This window comes from Ambystoma mexicanum, chromosome 12 (assembly GCF_040938575.1).
Source record: "Ambystoma mexicanum isolate Mex_15411 chromosome 12, UKY_AmexF1_1, whole genome shotgun sequence".
In the NCBI taxonomy this organism is placed as follows: domain Eukaryota; kingdom Metazoa; phylum Chordata; class Amphibia; order Caudata; family Ambystomatidae; genus Ambystoma; species Ambystoma mexicanum.
Window position 1 is genome coordinate 53,453,306 of NC_090936.1, and position 23,346 is coordinate 53,476,651.

A 23,346-nucleotide genomic window follows, 5' to 3' on the forward strand; every position below is an offset into this window, starting at 1 on the left:
GGAAGGCGCTGAAATGCCAAAGGGGGCGTGGCCAAACCAGGAAGCGAGAGGAGTCCCTCCGGGGACGGCGCCAAACACCGCGCCCTTGCCCCGCCGCGGGCTTCACCGCTGCGGGGTGAGGAAGGCGCTGAAATGCCAAAGGGGGCGTGGCCAAACCAGGAAGCGAGAGGAGTCCCTCCGGGGACGGCGCCAAACACCGCGCCCTTGCCCCGCCGCGGGCTTCACCGCTGCGGGGTGAGGAAGGCGCTGAAATGCCAAAGGGGGCGTGGCCAAACCAGGAAGCGAGAGGAGTCCCTCCGGGGACGGCGCCAAACACCGCGCCCTTGCCCCGCCGCGGCAAATTATGTTTCTCCAAGATTTAGCAGCCTCGCTAGTCAGTGAGGAGCACTCGCCTTTCCGTGCGTATAAAAACTCCGCCCAGTATTCCAAATTCATTGGACATTTCTTCTTTATTTAACTCAAAAATAAGTTCCACATCATAGCACCATATGTGTAGCCGTCATCAATACCGGCTCTCCCAAAGACAGTCGACGCGTTTCGCCGCACCACTTGCGGCTTATTCACAACACTGTGTCTCTGACACTTCCTTGTTTTTAACTTACACCGGCAGCATGGTAATGGACATAGAAAGAAATCTGTATAATGGCAATCAAAATAAAGGAGGGACTAATGTTACATAGAAACAGTGGTGGCCATTTTGTAATAGGTGGTATATCTATCAGTCATTAGCGTGCAATCATATCCTTCCCGTGATATGATTATCCCTTGGACCATCAAAATAATGATTGTGCCAAAGCAATAATTATTGTTATTCTAATTTCTTCACTGTTTTAATTACAATCCTCACCATTGTAATTCGTTTATTTTAGCATTGCATATCCCCCGCAATTGCATCATTTCTCTGATCAAGAATATGACATTCTCCAAATATCCAGTACTTAGTGCAAAAGAGTCAGAACATGCAATATTCTTCTTAAGGTGCATAGTGCCAGCAGCCTGGTTTCATCAACCACCCATTTGGTCGATTAATCGCAGCCTTCAGTTATAAAGTGCATAGTGCTTGCTGCCATTATTATAAAGTGCATGGTGCTAAAGTGCTGACTTCATATGCATATTCATTCTCACTATTATACATTCAACCACAGTTTGATGCATTTTTGGGAATGCCAATACAACATATTTACAACCTTATCTGCCATGTCCAAATTCTTAAGTCGGTAAAGTCTCAAGGAGATGTTAATATCAGAGACAACCACCCCACATCTGTGACATAACAATATACCGTGATCCCCTAAAAACGTTAAAAAATCGCTATTAAAAACATTGCACAACAAAACATTACGTTCCCAATTAATACTAAGTACTTGGTATCCAGCAATATGATTCTAATGTCCTATACAGGTGTAAAGCTCCTCGTCAATATTATGTCCATTTGGCTGTTTAGTTTCAAAATCAAGGATACAGCGGGTCTCTTGTTGCCTCAGCTTGCTTTCTCTATCTCCCCCTCTGGGACTAGTCTCAATCGTGTGGACTCCAAAAAAGCAAAAACTCTTCATGTCGCTTTCATGGTAATCTGTGAAATGTTTCGCCATTGGATAGTTGGCATCTTTATGTCGGATGGCTCTCACATGTTGTTGTACTCTCAATTTTAATTTACATTTTGTACTCCCAACATACCATTTTTTACAGGAGCATGCCAGGATGTAGACCACATATTCTGTCTCACACGTAATTTTCTCATTGATGGTCACCGTAGTTCCTGTTATGGGGTGCTTGAAAGTGTCACAATTCTTGGCAAATTTACATATATTGCACCTTGTGCACTTATGGAATCCGCTCTTTTTCCTTGTCAGCCATATATTGGCGCCTACAGCTTCTTCTTTTTGCATAAAACTATGTACCAATGTATCCTTGATAGAGGAATTTCTTCTCAAACTGATTTCCGGATACCCTTTCAAAGATCTCCCAATGTCCTTATCTATGGTTAATACCTTCCAGTGCTTTTGTAACACCCGTTTGATGTCTGGTATTTGACTATTGAAGGTCAGGATGAGGCGAGTCGGTTCATTTTCTATATTGGTCGTTGTGTGTTTATCCACCAACAGAGCTTGTCTGTCTTGACTTCTTGCTTTCAGGTACGCTCTCTCAATAATCTTTTTTGGATAACATTGTCCTCTGAAACCTCTAGCAGTTATTCTACTCTCTTGATCATAGGTTTCCAATGTGGAGCTATTCCGTCTTATCCTTATGAACTCGCCATAAGGTACGCTCCAAATGAGACTCTTCGGATGTCCACTTTCAGCGTGTAATGGCGTATTAGAGCCGGTGGGTTTTCTGTGTAGTTCACACATCAGAGTCTGATCAACTATGCGAAGGTTCACATCCAAGAAGGTTATGAAAGAGCGACTGTGTGTTTCGGTGAAACGTAAGTTGTTCTCATTCTGATTCAATAACCTAACTAATTCCATCCAACCTTGATCTGTTCCTTTCCAGATTATAAAAAGGTCATCTATGTACCTGAGCCAAATGACGACATCTTCCATAAGGGTCTGATTTTGTTCGGACCCAAACTCCGTTGCTTCCCAAGCTCCCATGGTCAAATTGGCATAAGATGGGGCGAAGGTGGTGCCCATAGCTGTGCCTTGTATTTGTCTGAAAAATTCATCGTTGAAAATGAACACATTATTCGTCAGGCACATATCGATCATTTGGAGAATCATTTGAGTATGTTCATAGTAGTTCAGCGATCTAGTGTTGAGGTATTTTTCACATGCTTTCTTTCCATAGTCATGATCAATGGATAGGAAGTCCTTGGTGTCTTTGAGGTAGGAGGGTAATGAAGAGACGAATGGAAACAGTGTCTCATCAATAAATTTGGACATATTCTCCAAAACAGAGCCTACCGATGATACAATTGGTCTCCCCGGTGGTTCTTTCATGCTCTTATGTACTTTGGGGAGAAAATATATCGTTGGGGTGATGGAGTTTGTTGTTTGTAAAAATTTACAGTTATCTTCATCTAGAATGCCCTTGTGTTCCCAAATAGCTACGAAATCTTTCACCTTTTTTTCCAATTCTTTGGTGGGATTCTTTTGTACTCTTTCGTAGCATTTTTTATCATTTAGCTGTTTGTATGCCTCCTTAATGTAATATTCTCGGGTCATGAGAACTATGTTTCTTCCCTTATCTGAAGGCTTGATTATACAATTGGGGAGGTCATGTAATTCTTTCAGGGCCAGCCTGTCCTTTATAGTGAGATTGTCTTTTATTGTCTGTCTTTTCCGTCTTCTCAGTTTTTTTAGATCTTCTATGACCAAGGTTTGAAATGCATCTATGTTGGTTCCCGTAGTGATCATCGGATTAAATTTGGACTTTTGTTTTAAATTGCTTTTGACTGTCCAATCCGTTCTGATCTCCAATTCTGTAAAGTCAATGGCTTCTTGCTCTTGTTCGGCATTTACTTCCGTGCCTTTCTGTAATTCTACCCAGTCAGACAGCACCCCAATTTCAGCGATGGATATTTCTGTTCTTCCTTCACATGCTGTGACTGTCCGTGTTTTGAACTCGGTGGTTGCAAAAAACTTTTTTAGACGTATTTTTCTGACAAACTGGTCAAAGTCAATGCGGGTTTGTACATAATCAAACCCAGATGTGGGGCAAAAATTCAGGCCCATGCCTAGTAGTTTCTCCTGATTATCTGTGAGAATATGGTCTGACAAGTTAATAATCTGTAAACTTGCCTCTGTATCTTGCACCATATTTCCTACTTGCCAGAGCGCAGAGATCTGCCCGGGGTGCTGTTCGCTGCTCCTATTACCCCTCTGCCCCCTCCTCGTTTTTTTCGGCCTCCTCTGCCTTTTCCCCTCGTTAGACTTCCACCCCTTGCTTTTTTTTGTTTTTTGCCATCTTGGCACAACAGTCTCATTTCGTCTAAAAAATTAAGACGCGTAGTGGACTCCTCACTCTCACTACCAGTGACGTCTGACTCGGAGGTTGATGGATTGGTACCTCCCTCTCCTTCGATCACTTCTGGGATTGAAGATTCGCCTAGGGCTGATGTTTGCCTTAATTGATCGAATCTTCTTGCAAATGTGTAAACTCTGCCTTTTTCATAATCCTCCTTGTCTCTCAGAAACTTCCTTTGTTTTCTCTGTTTTATCTCTTCCTCGTAGTTGGTCATGTTTTTTTCCATGTTACTTTTCAATTTTTTCGCCTCTTCGCTTTCTGGTATTTTCTTTAATTTTTCCTCTATTTCTAGGATTTTGACCAATAGTTTAGCCCTGTCTCCGCCAGCATACTTCACTAATATTTGTAACAAGGTTTTCGAACACCCATTTGTTGCTTCGCTCCATTCCTGGAGCATTTCAGGGTCTTGTTCTTCAAAAGAAGGAATTGTCAAAATGCGTAAACCTCGTGGGATTCTTCCTATTTCTATGTAGTTTTGTAATGAATGTTCCTCCCACCACTTGCTTACTTCTTTTTTTTGCAATTTTTCAAGTTCCTTCAACAAAGCGATTTCATTGTTGTCTATGCCTGCTGGCGGCACGCTTGCTTGTTTGGGGCTAATTCTTAATGTTTCGTTGAACAGATTCAAGGCTTGTGCCTTTCTTGTTGCTTCCTTGTGGGCTTGGGAGTTGGCCATTCTGTGTTGATAATTTCACAATGTTTTAGAGTGCTGGTTAGGCAGTCAATATCACTCTGCCTATCGGCACAATTGCCTCCTGAGTGCACTGAAAGGAACGACTATTGCACTTCTCTCTATGAAACGTGCTCGCCGTGAATTTGTAAGGTTGAACGAGTATTCATCTGTTTAACAGAATACTTCTGCTGCAATTGCAATGGCATGGGTGGGGGCGCAGGGCTGACTTACCAGGATTCGCATTCCCACTCGTCCTCCGACGTGCAGGGCAGTTCTTCCATGTTGGGTCTCGCCGCCGCTGCCTGCCACTCCGCCTCTGCGTTGTTTGCGCTTGCTTCTTAGGTCAACCCGAGCCGCTGCGGGACATTCGTCTTCCTTTCTCGTGATGATTACCGCGCGCTTCAATGATTTCTTCTTTTCTCACTGGTGCTTCCTCCGCGTTGTCACGCTCCAACGTGAATAAATGTTTCTCCAAGACTTAGCAGCCTCGCTAGTCAGTGAGGAGCACTCGCCTTTCCGTGCGTATAAAAACTCCGCCCAGTATTCCAAATTCATTGGACATTTCTTCTTTATTTAACTCAAAAATAAGTTCCACATCATAGCACCATATGTGTAGCCGTCATCAATACCGGCTCTCCCAAAGACAGTCGACGCGTTTCGCCGCACCACTTGCGGCTTATTCACAACACTGTGTCTCTGACACTTCCTTGTTTTTAACTTACACCGGCAGCATGGTAATGGACATAGAAAGAAATCTGTATAATGGCAATCAAAATAAAGGAGGGACTAATGTTACATAGAAACAGTGGTGGCCATTTTGTAATAGGTGGTATATCTATCAGTCATTAGCGTGCAATCATATCCTTCCCGTGATATGATTATCCCTTGGACCATCAAAATAATGATTGTGCCAAAGCAATAATTATTGTTATTCTAATTTCTTCGCTGTTTTAATTACAATCCTCACCATTGTAATTCGTTTATTTTAGCATTGCATATCCCCCGCAATTGCATCATTTCTCTGATCAAGAATATGACATTCTCCAAATATCCAGTACTTAGTGCAAAAGAGTCAGAACATGCAATATTCTTCTTAAGGTGCATAGTGCCAGCAGCCTGGTTTCATCAACCACCCATTTGGTCGATTAATCGCAGCCTTCAGTTATAAAGTGCATAGTGCTTGCTGCCATTATTATAAAGTGCATGGTGCTAAAGTGCTGACTTCATATGCATATTCATTCTCACTATTATACATTCAACCACAGTTTGATGCATTTTTGGGAATGCCAATACAACATATTTACAACCTTATCTGCCATGTCCAAATTCTTAAGTCGGTAAAGTCTCAAGGAGATGTTAATATCAGAGACAACCACCCCACATCTGTGACATAACAATATACCGTGATCCCCTAAAAACGTTAAAAAATCGCTATTAAAAACATTGCACAACAAAACATTACGTTCCCAATTAATACTAAGTACTTGGTATCCAGCAATATGATTCTAATGTCCTATACAGGTGTAAAGCTCCTCGTCAATATTATGTCCATTTGGCTGTTTAGTTTCAAAATCAAGGATACAGCGGGTCTCTTGTTGCCTCAGCTTGCTTTCTCTATCTCCCCCTCTGGGACTAGTCTCAATCGTGTGGACTCCAAAAAAGCAAAAACTCTTCATGTCGCTTTCATGGTAATCTGTGAAATGTTTCGCCATTGGATAGTTGGCATCTTTATGTCGGATGGCTCTCACATGTTGTTGTACTCTCAATTTTAATTTACATTTTGTACTCCCAACATACCATTTTTTACAGGAGCATGCCAGGATGTAAACCACATATTCTGTCTCACACGTAATTTTCTCATTGATGGTCACCGTAGTTCCTGTTATGGGGTGCTTGAAAGTGTCACAATTCTTGGCAAATTTACATATATTGCACCTTGTGCACTTATGGAATCCGCTCTTTTTCCTTGTCAGCCATATATTGGCGCCTACAGCTTCTTCTTTTTGCATAAAACTATGTACCAATGTATCCTTGATAGAGGAATTTCTTCTCAAACTGATTTCCGGATACCCTTTCAAAGATCTCCCAATGTCCTTATCTATGGTTAATACCTTCCAGTGCTTTTGTAACACCCGTTTGATGTCTGGTATTTGACTATTGAAGGTCAGGATGAGGCGAGTCGGTTCATTTTCTATATTGGTCGTTGTGTGTTTATCCACCAACAGAGCTTGTCTGTCTTGACTTCTTGCTTTCAGGTACGCTCTCTCAATAATCTTTTTTGGATAACATTGTCCTCTGAAACCTCTAGCAGTTATTCTACTCTCTTGATCATAGGTTTCCAATGTGGAGCTATTCCGTCTTATCCTTATGAACTCGCCATAAGGTACGCTCCAAATGAGACTCTTCGAATGTCCACTTTCATCGTGTAATGGCGTATTAGAGCCGGTGGGTTTTCTGTGTAGTTCACACGTCAGAGTCTGATCAACTATGCGAAGGTTCACATCCAAGAAGGTTATGAAAGAGCGACTGTGTGTTTCGGTGAAACGTAAGTTGTTCTCATTCTGATTCAATAACCTAACTAATTCCATCCAACCTTGATCTGTTCCTTTCCAGATTATAAAAAGGTCATCTATGTACCTGAGCCAAATGACGACATCTTCCATAAGGGTCTGATTTTGTTCGGACCCAAACTCCGTTGTTTCCCAAGCTCCCATGGTCAAATTGGCATAAGATGGGGCGAAGGTGGTGCCCATAGCTGTGCCTTGTATTTGTCTGAAAAATTCATCGTTGAAAATGAACACATTATTCGTCAGGCACATATCGATCATTTGGAGAATCATTTGAGTATGTTCATAGTAGTTCAGCGATCTAGTGTTGAGGTATTTTTCACATGCTTTCTTTCCATAGTCATGATCAATGGACGTATATAATGCCACCACATCCATGGTGGCCATCATATAGTTCGATTCCCAGGGAATGTGATTTATTCGGGATAGGAAGTCCTTGGTGTCTTTGAGGTAGGAGGGTAATGAAGAGACGAATGGAAACAGTGTCTCATCAATAAATTTGGACATATTCTCCAAAACAGAGCCTACCGATGATACAATTGGTCTCCCCGGTGGTTCTTTCATGCTCTTATGTACTTTGGGGAGAAAATATATCGTTGGGGTGATGGAGTTTGTTGTTTGTAAAAATTTACAGTTATCTTCATCTAGAATGCCCTTGTGTTCCCAAATAGCTACGAAATCTTTCACCTTTTTTTCCAATTCTTTGGTGGCACCGCCTGCAGCCTATTCACTACCTATAGCCAGCCTTCATGAATACTTTGTCTACTTGCGTTACTGCATCTGTACAATTAAAAAATGGCTTGCATTTTCTTCCGTGCTCTTTACACGTGCAACCTTCATTCCGCACGTAAAGGGTCACTCAATTCTGTACTTTGTCATCAGACTCTATACGGTCTATTCACCTTCTCTCTTGGCATTTCTTCTTGGCGTGTCACCTTGCTTCATGTGACATCACCAGTCTTCTCTTCCATCCATCGTTACACGTTTTTCAGGAATCTCTCCCAAGAGGTGGTCAGCTCTTTCGTGGATACATAAAGAATGGTTTTCTCAATGGATACCTTTCCCCAAAGGCTTTTCGTGTTATGGGCATCATTACAGGTGTCGTGTTTGCCACTATTCCTGGTTCCCAACATATAGGCAATATAGGGGCAGGACTTCCGGTAGAGGCTTTTGGCTCCTCCTCTACACTCCCCCCTCTGGTTGATTCATCAACCACTCTCTCATCTATCTTCACATCTAGACATCCTTTCTTGAAGAAATGCTTCTTCTGAGTCCATATCTTCGCCACACTGTTCAATGATCCTGCTGATTGTACATTGTCATCAACACTCCAGGTCATGTGGATACATTGTCCATTCGGGATGCAGTAGATCCATCTTCCCACATACTTCTTGTGGGGTCTTGGATACAGGAACTTCGTTTCCTCAGGTACATGAATGCTGGCTTCTATATACTTTCTGATTTCTTCATTAGTCAGTTCTTTGGGTCCAAACCCTGTCTCGACATTGATCATGATCTTCATTCCTCATGCTTTCTTTGCTGTCTTCTTACACTGTGTGATTATTATCCTGATCACATAGAATCCAAACATGATCATCACCAATAATACTCCAAGGAATTTGAAGATATTCGCCATCCATTGTGGAACCCATGAAAAGAGCAATGCACACCAGCTGTCATCTGCAATATCTTGTACTTCATCTTCCAGCTTGTTGTGCAAGTTCCTCAGCAACGCTATGGCCTCTGTCAAGGTCCCATTCTTGTCATCGTGAGAAAGTATGAATGTACAACAGGTTTCCCCGATTTTGGAACAAACACCTCCATCCATGGCTGTAATCATGTCCAGGACGTATCTATTCTGGAGAGCCATCAGTCTTACGGCTCTCAGCTTTTCCTTGGTAGCATTGAATCCCTTTATGGTAGTTTTGATCGTCCGCAGGAGTTCCCATCTGGTTATTTGAAACCATTTTGCAATCACCATTGTCTGGATCCCTGGCATGAAAATAATTGTGAATATTGCCGAAGTCTGACTGAACACCCTGTGTTCATATGAAATAGAATCAAAGGCTTCAGCAGAAACATAATTCTCCTTCTTTGTTCGATTGAGAAATCCAAGTGATCTCCTCTTCCTCATATGAGCATCTGCCTTTGGAAACTCTCCAATGTTCAAGTCACTCTTTGGAATCACCAATGCTGGAACATGAACGATCACTATAGAACACAGCCCTCCCCAGTCCTTGGGCAACTTCATATAAGCTGTGGATCCACAATCCCAGTAGTGGTCCATTATCATCCTTCATGCCTATTACATCGAAAATTTGGTCACACTGTTGATTCATTCCGACTTTCCTCGTGCCATTGTTTCAGAAACACAGCTCTGCACTGGCTAGAGGCACTATCTGCAAAGGTCCTCCTTTACCATCGACCCATGTCAGCAACTTTGCAATCTTCCGCCAATGCTGCTTGCATTCATTCTCTGCAGCATTTAGGACTTTCTCATAATATCCTCTAAGTGCTAATGCCCTACATATGACCACGCCTTCCTCCCATCCATCTGGAGAAAGTACTGTTCCCTTGATTTGCAGCTGACCTCTCTCCTTGCATCTTCATATTTCTTTATCATTTATTCCTTGACAATTGAGCTTTTTGTTTATTTTCCATCTGATTCCTGCACCGCTCATTCCCGGCTTTTCATATCTTGTCACGTGATCTCTGGTGTGTGCTCTTGATCTTGTCTTAGAATCTTGCACTTAATCATCTTCTTCTGGAGCTGTCCACTCGGTTACCCATACCAAGGATGTTGTTCGACCCTGGAATGGACCTCTCATATGGCAGAGTGCAAGGTGTGTCAGGCAGTGAGATTTCTGGACTGCTACTTCTTTAGCTATGAATTTTTGAGAATTCCCCAAAGCATAAGGTAGGAGAGCACAAACATAGCAACCCTCCTTGGATGTCCTTTCACCCACCTCTTTCATGTGCTGATACCACATGTTATTCCCACATGTGCTGTACTATCTAAATAATTATTTAACTCATAATCATCTTCCCTCGTGCTTCTCCTGTGTCTCCCTTTCATGTAGTGAGTGGTTGCAAAATTCTCAAGAAGTATATCAGTAATGGATCTTCCTACAGGGGGGAATCATAGTAACACTTGTCAGATGAATGGGTGATCTTACACGTGTCACTGGTGTAAGGATAATCACAAATGACCTTGGTCTCTCTGTAACAGACACTTCTGCGGGAGTCACTGGAGTGGGGATAATCAAAGGGGACTTCTGCCTTCTTTGGACCAATAAAGTACACACTGTGTACCAAAGGAATCAGGAAAACAATGATGAATGCTTTGCATTCATATACAATACACCAATACATTAATCCCCACCATTTGCAATTCTCCACACATCGTTGAGTTTGTTCGCTTCCCAACACTGTGTCATTCTCAGTATTCCTCATTATGCCTGCGTGCTACTTTAAGGAAGGAAAAAACCTTTTTAATCAAGCAAATCTGTTAGATGGTCGGTAATTGCAGGATCTGTTCAGCTATTGCCATAAGCAGCCTCCTGATTGCAGGGCCATTTTTAGGATTGTGCAGAAACACAGGAATATTAGTACTGTACCCAAAAAGAGCAGGATAAGCTTGCAAAATAAAATGAAAACAGTGAGAAGGAGCATATAGGCATCTGCATCAGATAGGACCATTAGTGTAACCTAACATAAACTCAGTGAGGAACGAGCCTGGAAACTGCTCTTGCCTCCAGTCGTAGAAATAGAAGTCCGGATTTGGCATATTAATCACATCAACACTTTCTAAAGTCAATTTCAAAGATTCCTTTGACTCAAGAATAGAGGTCTGCACTCCTGCTATAATATCTATAAAGAGTGTTTGTTGTGAGCCACAGTCCAAATGTACACTTGCATTTATTTAATCAGCAATCTTAGCGTCCTCAATGATCAAGTCTGCACGTGCTGAACTTCTTCTTGTCTTGCATCCGAATCGACGGTTGGGGATGCGAAGGCCTCACCAGCATACGGTTTGACGGCGCCCAAGTGTATCCATGCGCGTCTTTCTTGAACATTTACTGCTGAGGGAGTAACGTTCTAAAAAATATAGGGACCACTAAAAAGGGGCTTGTGCCACTTCCTTGTGAAGTTGTGAACTAGGATTTAATCTCCCACAAACAATCTAGGTACAGGAAGTAATTGTTGAAGTCTGGTTGCTGAATGGTCTTCATATGTGTCCTGAGACCGACCCCCCTTGTGCTTGTGTTGATCTGCAATGACAGAAATACTAGCGGTCATACATGTCAAATAAGCAAGTAACTCATTTCCGAACATTTCTGCAGTCTTCTGGGGATCAATTCTGCTCCTTGATGGAGGAGACAAGGCTGTTCTCATTCACCGCCCTGTTACTAGCTAATGGGGTGTGAGGTGATGGTCTGACCCAGGCTGATTCCTTAATGCATACAATGCTAAGGGTAGGCAATAAAGGCACCCCTTCTTCAGTGACAATTTAAGTTTTAAATTTCTCTCTTTGAGAAGACCGTTGAGCCATATCCTGTTTGCTTGCGGGTGATAAGCAGAAGAAAACTTGTGCTTTATGTTCAATAAGCGACTACTCTGCTCAAATAATTAATTAACAAGATGGGGGCCATTGTCGGATGTCAGCACCTCACATACTCCCCACCTTGGAAAGACTTCTCATACTAAAAACTTTGCAGTGCAAGTGGTAGCCCCTCCTTTTCCAACGTGCTAGCCCTACATGCACGGTAGACCTCATATAGGTGGAGTCACTATACAACATCACTTCCTGCCCTTCAAATTTCTCAAGTGCGACAATAAGCGGAACCAGTCTGCCTTTCCCCATTAATTTGATCAATTTCAGACAGCCTGTCAATAAAGAGAATCTCCACTCCTGACAACGCGTTTTCCTTTACACGCGGGATGTCGTCATAAAACTCCTCATAGGTAGAGCAGTCATGCACATACCTACCCTCTACCACGGGCTTGACTACAAATGTGACAGGGTTCACTATTTTACATCTATCTTAATCTTTGGGTTTGATATAACTACTTCATATATAGATGCTCTCTGAGATGTCAACGTACCCTTAGGTTTTTCCAAAATAGCAAAGAAAGCATGTTCAACAAACAACGTCATAGAAGAACAAGTTACTTTCTTACCTGGTAACGTTCTTTCAACGGGATGTTCCTCCGACGTATTCCTTATCTTTGATATACGTTTCCAGCTTGCTGGCCTCGGAAATGTTTTCTCTGTAGAGGGCGCTGCGCGTCGACGTCCGCCGAGTCGATGTCCCTCGACGGCCACCGTATTGGCGCCGACGTCACCATACCCATAAATAGACACGCGCTGTGTCCGTTGCTCAGTTCCGTTTTGTAGTATAAGAAAGACATGCCTGAATTGGTTAATAACCTTGAAGGAGCGAAAGCTGCAACCACAAGGGAAGTTATCACTGCGCAGATGGATGGGAGGGGCGATAAGGAATACGTCGGAGGAACATCCCGTCGAAAGAACGTTACCAGGTAAGAAAGTAACCTGTTCTTCGAAGGGATTGTGTCCTCCGACGTATTCCTTATCTTTGATAGACTCCCATAGCAGTGGTATGTAATTGGAGGAGGGAGTGATAGTGTTATATATCCCTTTAGGGATGGACCGAGTGTAATGCGGCTTTGCCAAATCTGGTCTCTTGAGCAGTGGAGGAATCCAGGTTGTAAAATTTTGTGAATGTATGTGCGGACGACCATGTGGCAGCCGCAAATATGTCCCGGACTGGTACCCCTCTCTGGAGAGCCAAAGAAGCTGCGATACCCCTGGTTGAATGAGCCCTGAGGTTTTGGGGTGGATCTTTCCCTGCTAGTCTATAACATTCCAGGATGGCCAAGATAATCCACCTGGAGATGGTTTGTTTTGTTATGGGTAGTCCCAACTTGTGACCTGAGTATCCTACAAACAGCTGGTCTGCTTGCCTGATTCTAGCCATTCTGCTGATGTAAAAGCTGAGAGCTCGCCTAGGGTCCAGCCTGTGTAGCCTTTCCTCCTCTTTTCCCGGATGGGGAGGAGGGTAGAATGAAGGCAAGGTAATTTTCTGAGTAATATGGAATTCAGAAACTACCTTTGCGAGAAAATTACGCTTCACCTGGAGGACAACCTTGTCCTTGTGGAAGATTGTATGTGGGGTTTACAGGAGAGAGCTTGAAGCTCACTCACCCTTCTAGCCGATGTTAGTGCTACAAGTAGGACAGTTTTAAGTGTGAGAAATCTTAATGCGCAAGAGTGAAGTGGCTCGAATGGAGTGCCCATTAAGAAGTTTAAGACTAAATTTAAGTCCCATAATGGAACCTGGAATGGTTTTGGAGGGTAAACATTAGTCAGACCCTTGAGAAATTGTACCACTAGAGGAATTTTGAAATACGATGGTTCCTCTGCAGTGCGCTTGAAGATAGAAAGCGCTGCGAGATAGCCTTTTACAGTGCCAACTTGAAGGCCTGAGTTTGCCAAGTAGAGTAGAAACGATAGCACCGTTGGTGTACCGCATGAAAAAGGGTCGATATTCTCTTCCCTACACCAGCTGCAAAACTTGTTCCAACGGCAGCGGTATAAAGACTTTGTTGCTGGTCTTCTGGCCGAAAGCAACACCTCCATGACGTCATCAGGGAGATCCCAATCCTTGTACCTTAACCTTTCAGAAGCCAAGTGTGAAGGTTGAGGGTTCTGATGTCTGGATGGAGAACCTGACCTCCCTTCTGCGAGAGAAGATTCTCTTTGAGTGGAAGACGGATTGGAGGACAGATGGACATATCTAGAAGGTCTGGGTACCACGTTCTCCTGGCCCAGTCCGGGGCAATTAGGATCATGGCTTTCCGGAATCTTCTCAACCTCCTGATCATTTGAGGAATAACAGGGACTGGTGGAAATGCATAGAGGAGTGGAAACTCCCAGTCCACTACGAACGTGTCTCCCAGAGCTCCTCTCGGGGGAAATTCCCTTGAATAGAACAGATCGCACTTTCTGTTGGTGCTTGTGGCGAACAGATCCACCTGAGGGGTTCCCCAAAGGGCAAAGATCTCTTGAAGGACTTCCTGAGCTAGCTCCCATTTGTGGGAGACTGTGCTCTGCCTGCTCAGAGCGTCCGCTGTCAAATTCTTCTCTCCGGCTAGATGGACTGCCGATAGAGAGATTCCTTCCCGAATTGCCCAAAACCAGAGCTTCATTGCCTCTCTGCACAGTGGTAGTGAACCTACGCCTCCTCTTTTGTTGAGGTAGTGCATGGCCACCGTGTTGTCCGTCATTATCAGGACATTTCTCCCCTATACTGATGGCAGGAAAGCTTTCAGCGCTAGTCTGATCGCTCTCAGCTCTAATAGGTTGATATGCAGTCTGGACTCCGATGGAGACCAACGACCGCTGATGGTCAAGTCGTTGGCATGGGCTCCCCACCCTGTGAGCGAGGCGTCTGTGACTACTGTTATCTCAGGCCATGGTTGCCAAAACAGTTCTCCTTTCAAAATGTTCTCTGAATAGGCCCACCACTGAAGGTGGTGGGCTACCTTGTCCGGAATCCGGAGGAGGTCTGACATTCTCCCTGAGAATTGTGACCACTGACTTCTCAGTGCCCACTGAAGAGATCTCATTCTCAGGCGAGCCTCTGGCACAAGGAAGATGCAGGATGCCATTAGGCCTAGCAACCTCAAAAAGTCGAAGGCTGGGAGACGTTGGGCATTTTGAAACTTGGTGACCATCTGTAGAATATCTTGAGCCCTCACCTCTGGTGGCGAGGCTTTTCCCAGGGAAGTGTCCAGGACCGCTCCAATGAACTGGAGTCTCTGAGATGGTATCATCTATGACTTCTTTAAATTGAGGGAGAAGCCCAGTCTGTGAAGGAAGAGGCAGACATAATCTAGCTGGGTCCGTGCCTGTTCCGAAGATACGGCCCTGATCAGGCAATTGTCCAGGTAGGGATAGACGTGGATCCCTTCCTTACTTAGACTCGCCGCCACTACCAACATCAGCTTGGTGAAGACCCTCGGGGCGGAGGTCAGCCCAAATGGCAGAACTCGAAATTGATAATGAGAGTTGCCAATTGCGAACCTCAGGTATTTCCTGTGCTTGAGATGGATTGGCACATGGAAATAAGCATCCTGAAGGTCCAGAGATACCAGCCAGTCCTGGAGCTGGAAGGCCTGAAGGATCTGAGAGAGTTACCATCTTGAACTTGTCCTTCCTGAGGAACTTGTTCAATTCTCTTAAGTCCAGGATGGGTCTCAGTCGTCTGTCCTTCTTTGGTATGAGAAAGTAGGGGGAGTACCAGCCCTTGTTCCTGTCTGCTACAGGTACCGGTTCTATGGCACCTTTCTCTAGCAGGTCCACAATTTCCTGCAAGAGGAGCGGATCTGGAACTTTTCGGGAGCTGTTCCCCGGTGGATGACTCTGAGGGATGTGTAGAAAGGGTAGGCAGTAACCTTGGGCAACTGTCTCCAACGCCCAAGCATCTGACGTTATAGCCTGCCATTCCGTCAAATGGTGAGTTAACCTGCCCCCTACAGGTGTCTTGTGTGCAAAGGCCTCAGAGTGGTTTGGGGGCGGCTGATGCAGATGCCGAGGGTAAAGAGGCACCTGCTGCTGCTGCTTTCTTAGTACCTTTGACCCGTCCACCTCGGGTGGATCTTCTTTGGCCCCTTTGAGCCGGCTGTCTTCTGCCTTTTCCGAATGCGGAATAATAGCGAAAGGACTTTCCTCTCCCTGAGGTTCCTGAGGGGCGAAAAGGAGTTTGGCGGATAGCAGCTCCTGAGGATTTTGCTGCTGCTTTAGAAGTCTGTAACTTTTCCAGACTGTCATCAGCCTTTTTTCCGAAAAACGAAGAGCCGTCAAAGGGCATATTCAAAAGTCTGGCCTGTACATCTGGAGCAAAGCCAGACTTTCGCAACCACGCATGCCTGCGGATTGTTGTACTAGCCGCCATGGCCCTGCTGATACTGTCAGCGGAATCGATGCCAGTTTGAAGAGACTCGCACATGGCATCTTTGCCATCTTGAATGATGTTAAGGAAGGCTTCCTTCTCCTCTCCATCGGGTATGCAGTCAGCCGCTGATGAAGCACACTCCCATAATGTGTGACTGAACCTGGCGAGCGTACAGGTGGCGTTGATGGACTTCAACGCCATACTACAGGCAGAGAAGACTTTCTTTGCCATAGAATAGTACCTCTTGTCATCCCTGTCCTGTAGGACAGTAGGGTAAGCAGTCCTACTGCTGGATGAAGTTGCCGCTTGAACCACCAGGCTCTCTGGGGTCGGGTGTTTTGACAGCTATTCAGGGTCAGCAGCCGCTACCCTATACTTTGTCGACAGTCTTTTATTGACTGCTGGGATGACTTCGGGAGTCTGCCAATTGGAAGCAATTTTTCTTTGTAGGGCTGCATGGAAGGGGACCACCGGGTCCTCCTGTGGGCCTTTGTCCAATATATCCGTTAGATCATCCTGTTGGAAAACAGGTGAAGGCGCAGACCAACCCATAAACTCAATTATTCTTGCCATCAGGGTTCTATATGGTGTTTCTGCATGTTCCCCTGGGTCTGGCTTTACAAATTCCACTTCTGGGGAAGTGTCAAGTCCACTGGCCTCATGAAGTGAGTCCTGTAGTTCCTTCAGCCTCCTTTCTTCAGAGGTGAAATCCTCTGCAGCAGGCAGTGAGGATCTCTGTAAACCAAAAGTTTCTTGGTCAGAGTCTTCTCTTTCTTCATAAGTTGAAGAAAGAGCAGGGTATTCTCTCCGAAATGGAGTAAAGCCCATCTCTAGGCCTGAGGAGCCAAACTCGTCATTATCGGACGAGAAAATGTCGACGTCGTCGACGCCGATGTAACCGGCCTCGAAAATGGCGTCGAAAAAACTGGAAGGGGCCTCGAAGATTTCGAGAGGATCGGGATCCTACTCGAGGGCATCGACGACGGTCTCGGCATCGTGCCGGAGGCCCTTGAAAACACCATTGGCTGTGGAGCCTTGGTCCTCTCTTTCATCAGCGTCGACGTCGGCGTCGACGATGACGTCGAATCAATCGACCGATGCGTCGAGGAACCCTTCGACAACGGCGTCGATGGCGCCGACCCGTGCGTCGAGGGAATCTTCGACGACGGCGTCGAAGGAACCCTCGACAACGGCGTCGAAGACGGTGCCTTCTTACCCGATGGCTCATGGCACTCTCGGGTGGAATGTTTCGCCAGGTGCTGCGACTCGCGGCGTTTTGATTTTTGGGGTTTTTCACCTGGGGTATCACCCTCAGCTGTCTTCGAGGGGGTCGAGGCCATGTTCTCGAAGACGCTTAACATTTTCTTTCTGAATTCCTCCCACTCGGTTTGAGAACTGTGTTTGGTGGGACAGGAAACTCTTTCTGGGGACACCGAAGACGACGAGGAATGGGACCTTCGACGTCTCTTTTTTGAGTGTCTAGATCTCGAAGAATGGTGGGAGCTGCTTCGAGATCTAGAGTGGGAGTGTTTTCGACGGCGAGGAGACGAATGCCTCGACTCAGCCGACGAAACCTTCGAGGAGGTTTTGGCTGACTTACCTCTCTCGAGCTTCCCCTTTCGCTCCTTCAGGGCTTTTGCCGTCATGGACATACAGTCCTCACACTCCGAACAATGGTGCTTGGACCCCAAGCACCATAAACAGACCCTGTGTGGATCCGTTATTGACATTTTTTTACCGCAGTCTCGACATTTCTTGAAGTCGGATCGCGGCGTCGTTGGTTCTGATGAAGAAGTCATCGAGAATGATAAGGAATATTCGTCGAATTGGATATAGATATACTGACTGAACTGAGCAACAACGTTCCGAGGCCCCACGAAGCGCGGAAAAACGGAACTGAGCAACGGACGCAGCGCGTGTCTATTTATGGGCATGGTGACGTCGGCGCCGATACGATGGCCGTCGAGGGACATCGACTCGGCGGACGTGGACGCGCAGCACCCTCTACAGAGAAAACATTTCCAAGGCCAGCAAGCTGGAAACGTATATCAAAGATAAGGAATACGTCGGAGGACACAATCCTGTCGAACAACCCATCACAATGCTGGTAGACTTCTTAATAGCGAACCTGGCTGCTGCCAGCGATTGTTCGCAAGGAAAGTGTCCTCTCATAACTGGATCTAAAATTCCACTATAATATGGCAGAGGGTTGTTCCCTAGTGTAGTCCTCTGTGTAAGCACTGCTGTCATAACTGTCCCATTTGTGTGCGAAAATAAAAAGAACTCCTCAGAATAGTTTGGAATTCATAAAACTGGAGCTGTACAAATTGCTTTATTCAATTCTTCAAACCCTTCCTCCATTCCTCTCAGTCCATTCTATTTTTTCCTTATAAACGTGTGCCTTCCTTAGAGCCTGCTGAAGGGGTCTTGTATATGAACTATAATCAAACAACCACGCTATAACGTAGTTGCTTAATCCCAAAAACTGCTGCATTGCTTTATTGTGTGCGGTTTTGCTGTTTTCATAATTGCCTGAGCTCTTTCAGGTGTGACCTTTTTTCCCTCATGTGAGATCAACTGGCCTATGTACAACACCTTTTCTTGACAATACTGCAACTTCTCCTTATCTACGTTATATCCCTTGTCTCCTAGGATAATCTTCAACTGAATCGAGTCTTGTCTGCACTCATCTCCTGTCGTGCTACAAACCAAAATATCATCTACGTAATGCAGCACAACACTTTTCATATCAATATTGCCTAAGTTAATCTGCAGGACCCTATTAAAGATCGATGGAGACACACAGTACTACTTGGGGCAAACAAATACTCTTCAGCTTAGTTTGCCGAAACGTAAATGACTTCAAGTCTTGGAAGTCCTTATGCAACGGGATTGAGAAAAACGCATTTTTCAAGTCAATAACTGTGAAATATCGTGCCTCTATGGGGATGCTACATAATATCGTTGCTGGATTCGGAACTAAAGGAAACTCTGCCTCTACAATCTGGTTAATTGGTCTCATGTCCTGAATTAGTCTCCACGACCGCGCTTTTGATTTATTTCATAGGGTACACTGCGGTATTGCACAGTGACTCTGACATCACTAAGATACCCTGTTCCATTAATGCTGAAATAGTCTTAAAAATACCCTCATCTGCCTCTCGAGACATGGGGTACTGCTTTGCTCGAGGTAAAATTGCTCCTGGCTTCAGTTTAATCCTAACCTCCCCTACCCGCTTCAATAGGCCTACGTAATAGTCAAAAAATGCTGGACGCTGTCTCATTTTCATCATTCGCTGTGGGACCTCTCTTTTCTCTATTCTGATCCAATATGTAATGCTCATCTCAAATATTACTTCATCATCCGCTGGATCATCTCTAAACATATCCTCATTAGTGAGGTCAGTCAATCTATACTCTTCCCCAATGGCAATCACTGTTCGCCATGGCCTGCCCTCGTCATCGGTTCCTTCGAGCTTGGCCATTTCCCCTCGTACTATGGCTGCATCCAACCCTAAGGGAATAGTCTGTCCCCCCTCTTCGTCCATGGGTATCTGAGGTCTGAAAAATAACTCATCATAGTCTTTCACACTAAGCCGGGTAGCCATGTTAACAGAATGCATATCACATAAAGAAGACTTTGATCTCCATCGGTACCCCTCGTAGCACCATGTGCCCTGTAAATGCCAACATACATTTGCCCACGTTCATATAATGTATCTCTGGAGTAGAACACACTATGCTCTCAAAAGTGAAAGAAATTGTCATGTTAAGCTTTGTCATTAAATCTCGCCCCAAAATATTAACTGGTGTCTGTTGTGAATAAAATAATGGAACAGACATGTCACACTCTCCCATAGAGACTGGTAATTCATCAGTAAAGGGAACTCTACTTATAGCTCCAAAGAAACCTTGCGCATTCATGGCATTTCCTGACATTGGATATTTTCCCTTTTGTATACATGAGCAAGTTGCACGAGTGTCTACTAAAAAAGAAAAAGATTTGCCTCCTATCATCACATCAACCCTTGGTTCCTCTTGGGGGCCTGGTGTTACAATAGTACTGAACACATCAAGTTGCCCTCTGAGCTGTCCTATTGCGGATATATGCTCATCCCCGTAACTGTGAAAGGACTTCCTCCCACCACAGTGACACTCCCTATTCTAGGTGTCAATAACTGTCCTGTGTTTTGCGTTCTTCTGTATTGGCATGGGTGCATGCTCTGACTGTCCTTGCAGTGGATACAATGGTGCTTGCTGTGGTTGCTGTGCCTACTGCATTTGCGGAGCTTGTGCTTGATACAACATCTGATCCTGGGCAAACCCATTCGTAGCCTGTGGGCTATAATTGGAGGATAAGATGTCCCGCCCTTGGAAATTGCCCATTCTGTACATACCCTTGGCTCCCACACATGAGTGCGATGTGCCCTGTCATTCCACATGTCCAACATATAGGAGGAGCTCTTCTAACTTGTCCTCCTTGATTAAATCCTACTTGCATATTCTGATTATCATTCTGCATATTCTGAAAGCCACCTTGATTGTTTTGAAAACCACCCCATCCTCGATAGCCCATTCTTCTGCCTTGTGCAATGAACCAATTCCCTCCTTGGTTCATCTGGCGTTGATTATTCACCTGCGGTGTACCCACTGCTTGCTGCATTCCCAGCCCTTCTCCACTTGTCAATACCGTCCCTTCTATGGTGTATTTTGACAATTTCTTCTGAACTAACTTGGCTTCCTCAAGTTTTCTAGCTTCTTCCTACTTTCTATTTTTCTCTTGCAATAGCCGAGAGTGATGCACTATGGTCTGCAATATTTCCGCCCAGGGGCTTGCTTCCATTCCCACTAATTTATTGAGCTGTCTCTGTACTTGATCTGGCAATCCCTGGCATGAAATGTGGTAAAATACTGCCACTGTCTTTCCCCATGGTTCCTGCGTTTCAAGGGTCCACTGTTCCTGAATACTTTGAATGTAAGCAAGCAGATCCTCGTCCACTTGCATCTTACGTGCCATAATTGCACCCATATCTGACGTGTCAGGATATTGTACACTGAGAGCTCTCCAAATGTCTGCTCTACAATTATGAAATGGCCCTGTGTTGTGCGCTGTTTTGCGCCGTGACACTTGCGTAGCCTGCTCGTGTCCAAATGTCATCAGCCCTTTCTCCAACAATGGCTGATAGGAAACCCTTAATGTCCCCTATTGCTAGAGTATTTCCCCCTGTCATTTTGTCTAATTCATAAATCCATTTCCTGCCCCCACCATTAAACTGGGGAGTTTACATCTTAAATGATCCTTGGCCATCTGTGGCCATGGGATATAATGCGTTCTAGCCCCTCCTTTCTCCAATAAAGGGACTGCAGGAACACAAATCCGCAATCAGCTCCCATTGTCTGCCTATCCATTGTGGGGACAATGGTTCCTGATTGTCTTCTACCTGGAAACGATCTTTGCTTGCTCGCATATGGTGTCGACTCTCCTTTCTCACTATGTGATTGCCCTTTAGGACGCTCTGCATATGCTATAGGGTCTGGCATCCTATCCTTAGGTTGCTCTAGATCAGACCATCTTACTTCCTTGTCTGTCAGCAGACATCTGTCTGGAATGCATGACCTTCCCCCCTCCTCTCCGCTGAAGGATTCCCTCTCTTTGTCTGACATATCTAGCCCCAGCTAGTGTGACTCTCGTCCCCTTCACCCTTATTTAAAGTCAGCCTGTCTCCAGACGTGCTCTATGCTCAAGACTAAACAGTTCTTACCCCGGCTCCATGGGTGGAGAATCAAAGATTGACCTCCCTTCCCTCGACTTTCCAATCAACTACTTTCCCTTAAGTCTTGATAGGCTTTATCTATCCTATCTCTGATGCTCCATATGTTCAAATTTTCGTCCAGGGATGCCCTAGCTCACCATCGTGCTGCCTCTTCTAATGGAGCAAACTCCTCTATATTGCCCCATTGTGATACTGGATTTGGTTCCATGAACTCCTTCTGAATGTGATCAATATCGCACTCCCTTTGTCTCCTTTTTCTCTCCAAGTCTTCGCCTAATTCCCTTTCCTTTCTTGCGTCCCATCTAACTCTTTGCTCTTCTTGTCTTTTTGCCTCCCTTCTTTCATTCGCCCTTTGCTCTTCTTCTTCTTCCCTTCATCTCTGCATCCTTTTATCTCTTAATTTCTGTGCTTCCTCCTCTTCTCTCTTCCTTTATTGCCTATCCCGTTCTTCGATTGCCCTCTGCCTGTTGTCATATTTTTTCTGCCCTTTCTTCCTTCCTTTGCTGTTCCTCCTGATACATCTGTTCTCGCCGCTGTCTGCTCTTTCTTTTGCTTTCATCTTCCTTCAATCTCTTTTCTCGTTCCCTATCTTTTCTATCCTGTTCATCTTGATCTTCCCTTTGCCTGACTGCCTCGATACTTTTCCCATCAAGCTTAAGCAATATCTGTCTACCCATCCATTCGTTCTGTGCGAGCGTTACCTCATCAGTTTTGTCCTTTTCCCCTTTCCATCTTTTAATCTCTCGTTCTATGTCTGTGGTTACATTTGATTGTTCACATTTCTCCTCCTTGTCCTGTAAGACCTTAAAGATATTGTCCTTCCTTCTAGTCTCTTCTTGACTATCATCTCCGCCATAAGCGGTCAAGTCATATATCGAGTTACTATACCCTGTCGCCGTTTTTTGTTCCTGTAACAGATACAATCCTATATCTTCTGTACTATCGCTATTTACTTCCGGTAAGGTAAGGGGAGCAGAAGTCTTGACACCTTCCTCCCTGCACTGGCTAAGCATCCATTCTTCAAGAGGCAGTTCCTCCCGCTCCTCCTGGTACATTTTCCAAAGCTCTAAAATAGCTAAACTTTTTTCCAATTTCTTTCCTGTGTACATAGCGTACAAGTATGTGGTCATGTGTTGCAATACTGCGTTTGACAGCGATCCCCCTTGTGGCCAGGGCATAAACATTTTATCTGCTGTGCCCTTTACCCACTCTGTACTGTACTGTTTGATATTGGGCATATGTTTTGGTAGTGCCTTGCACATGTACATCAGTGGAGTAACCTCTCCCGTTGTGACGAGTCTCAATTGACTGTCAATAGTTACCAGTGATTACACAAAATACGTTTCAGAAAAATAACAAATATGGGTGCGCTCCAACACTCGCTGCTC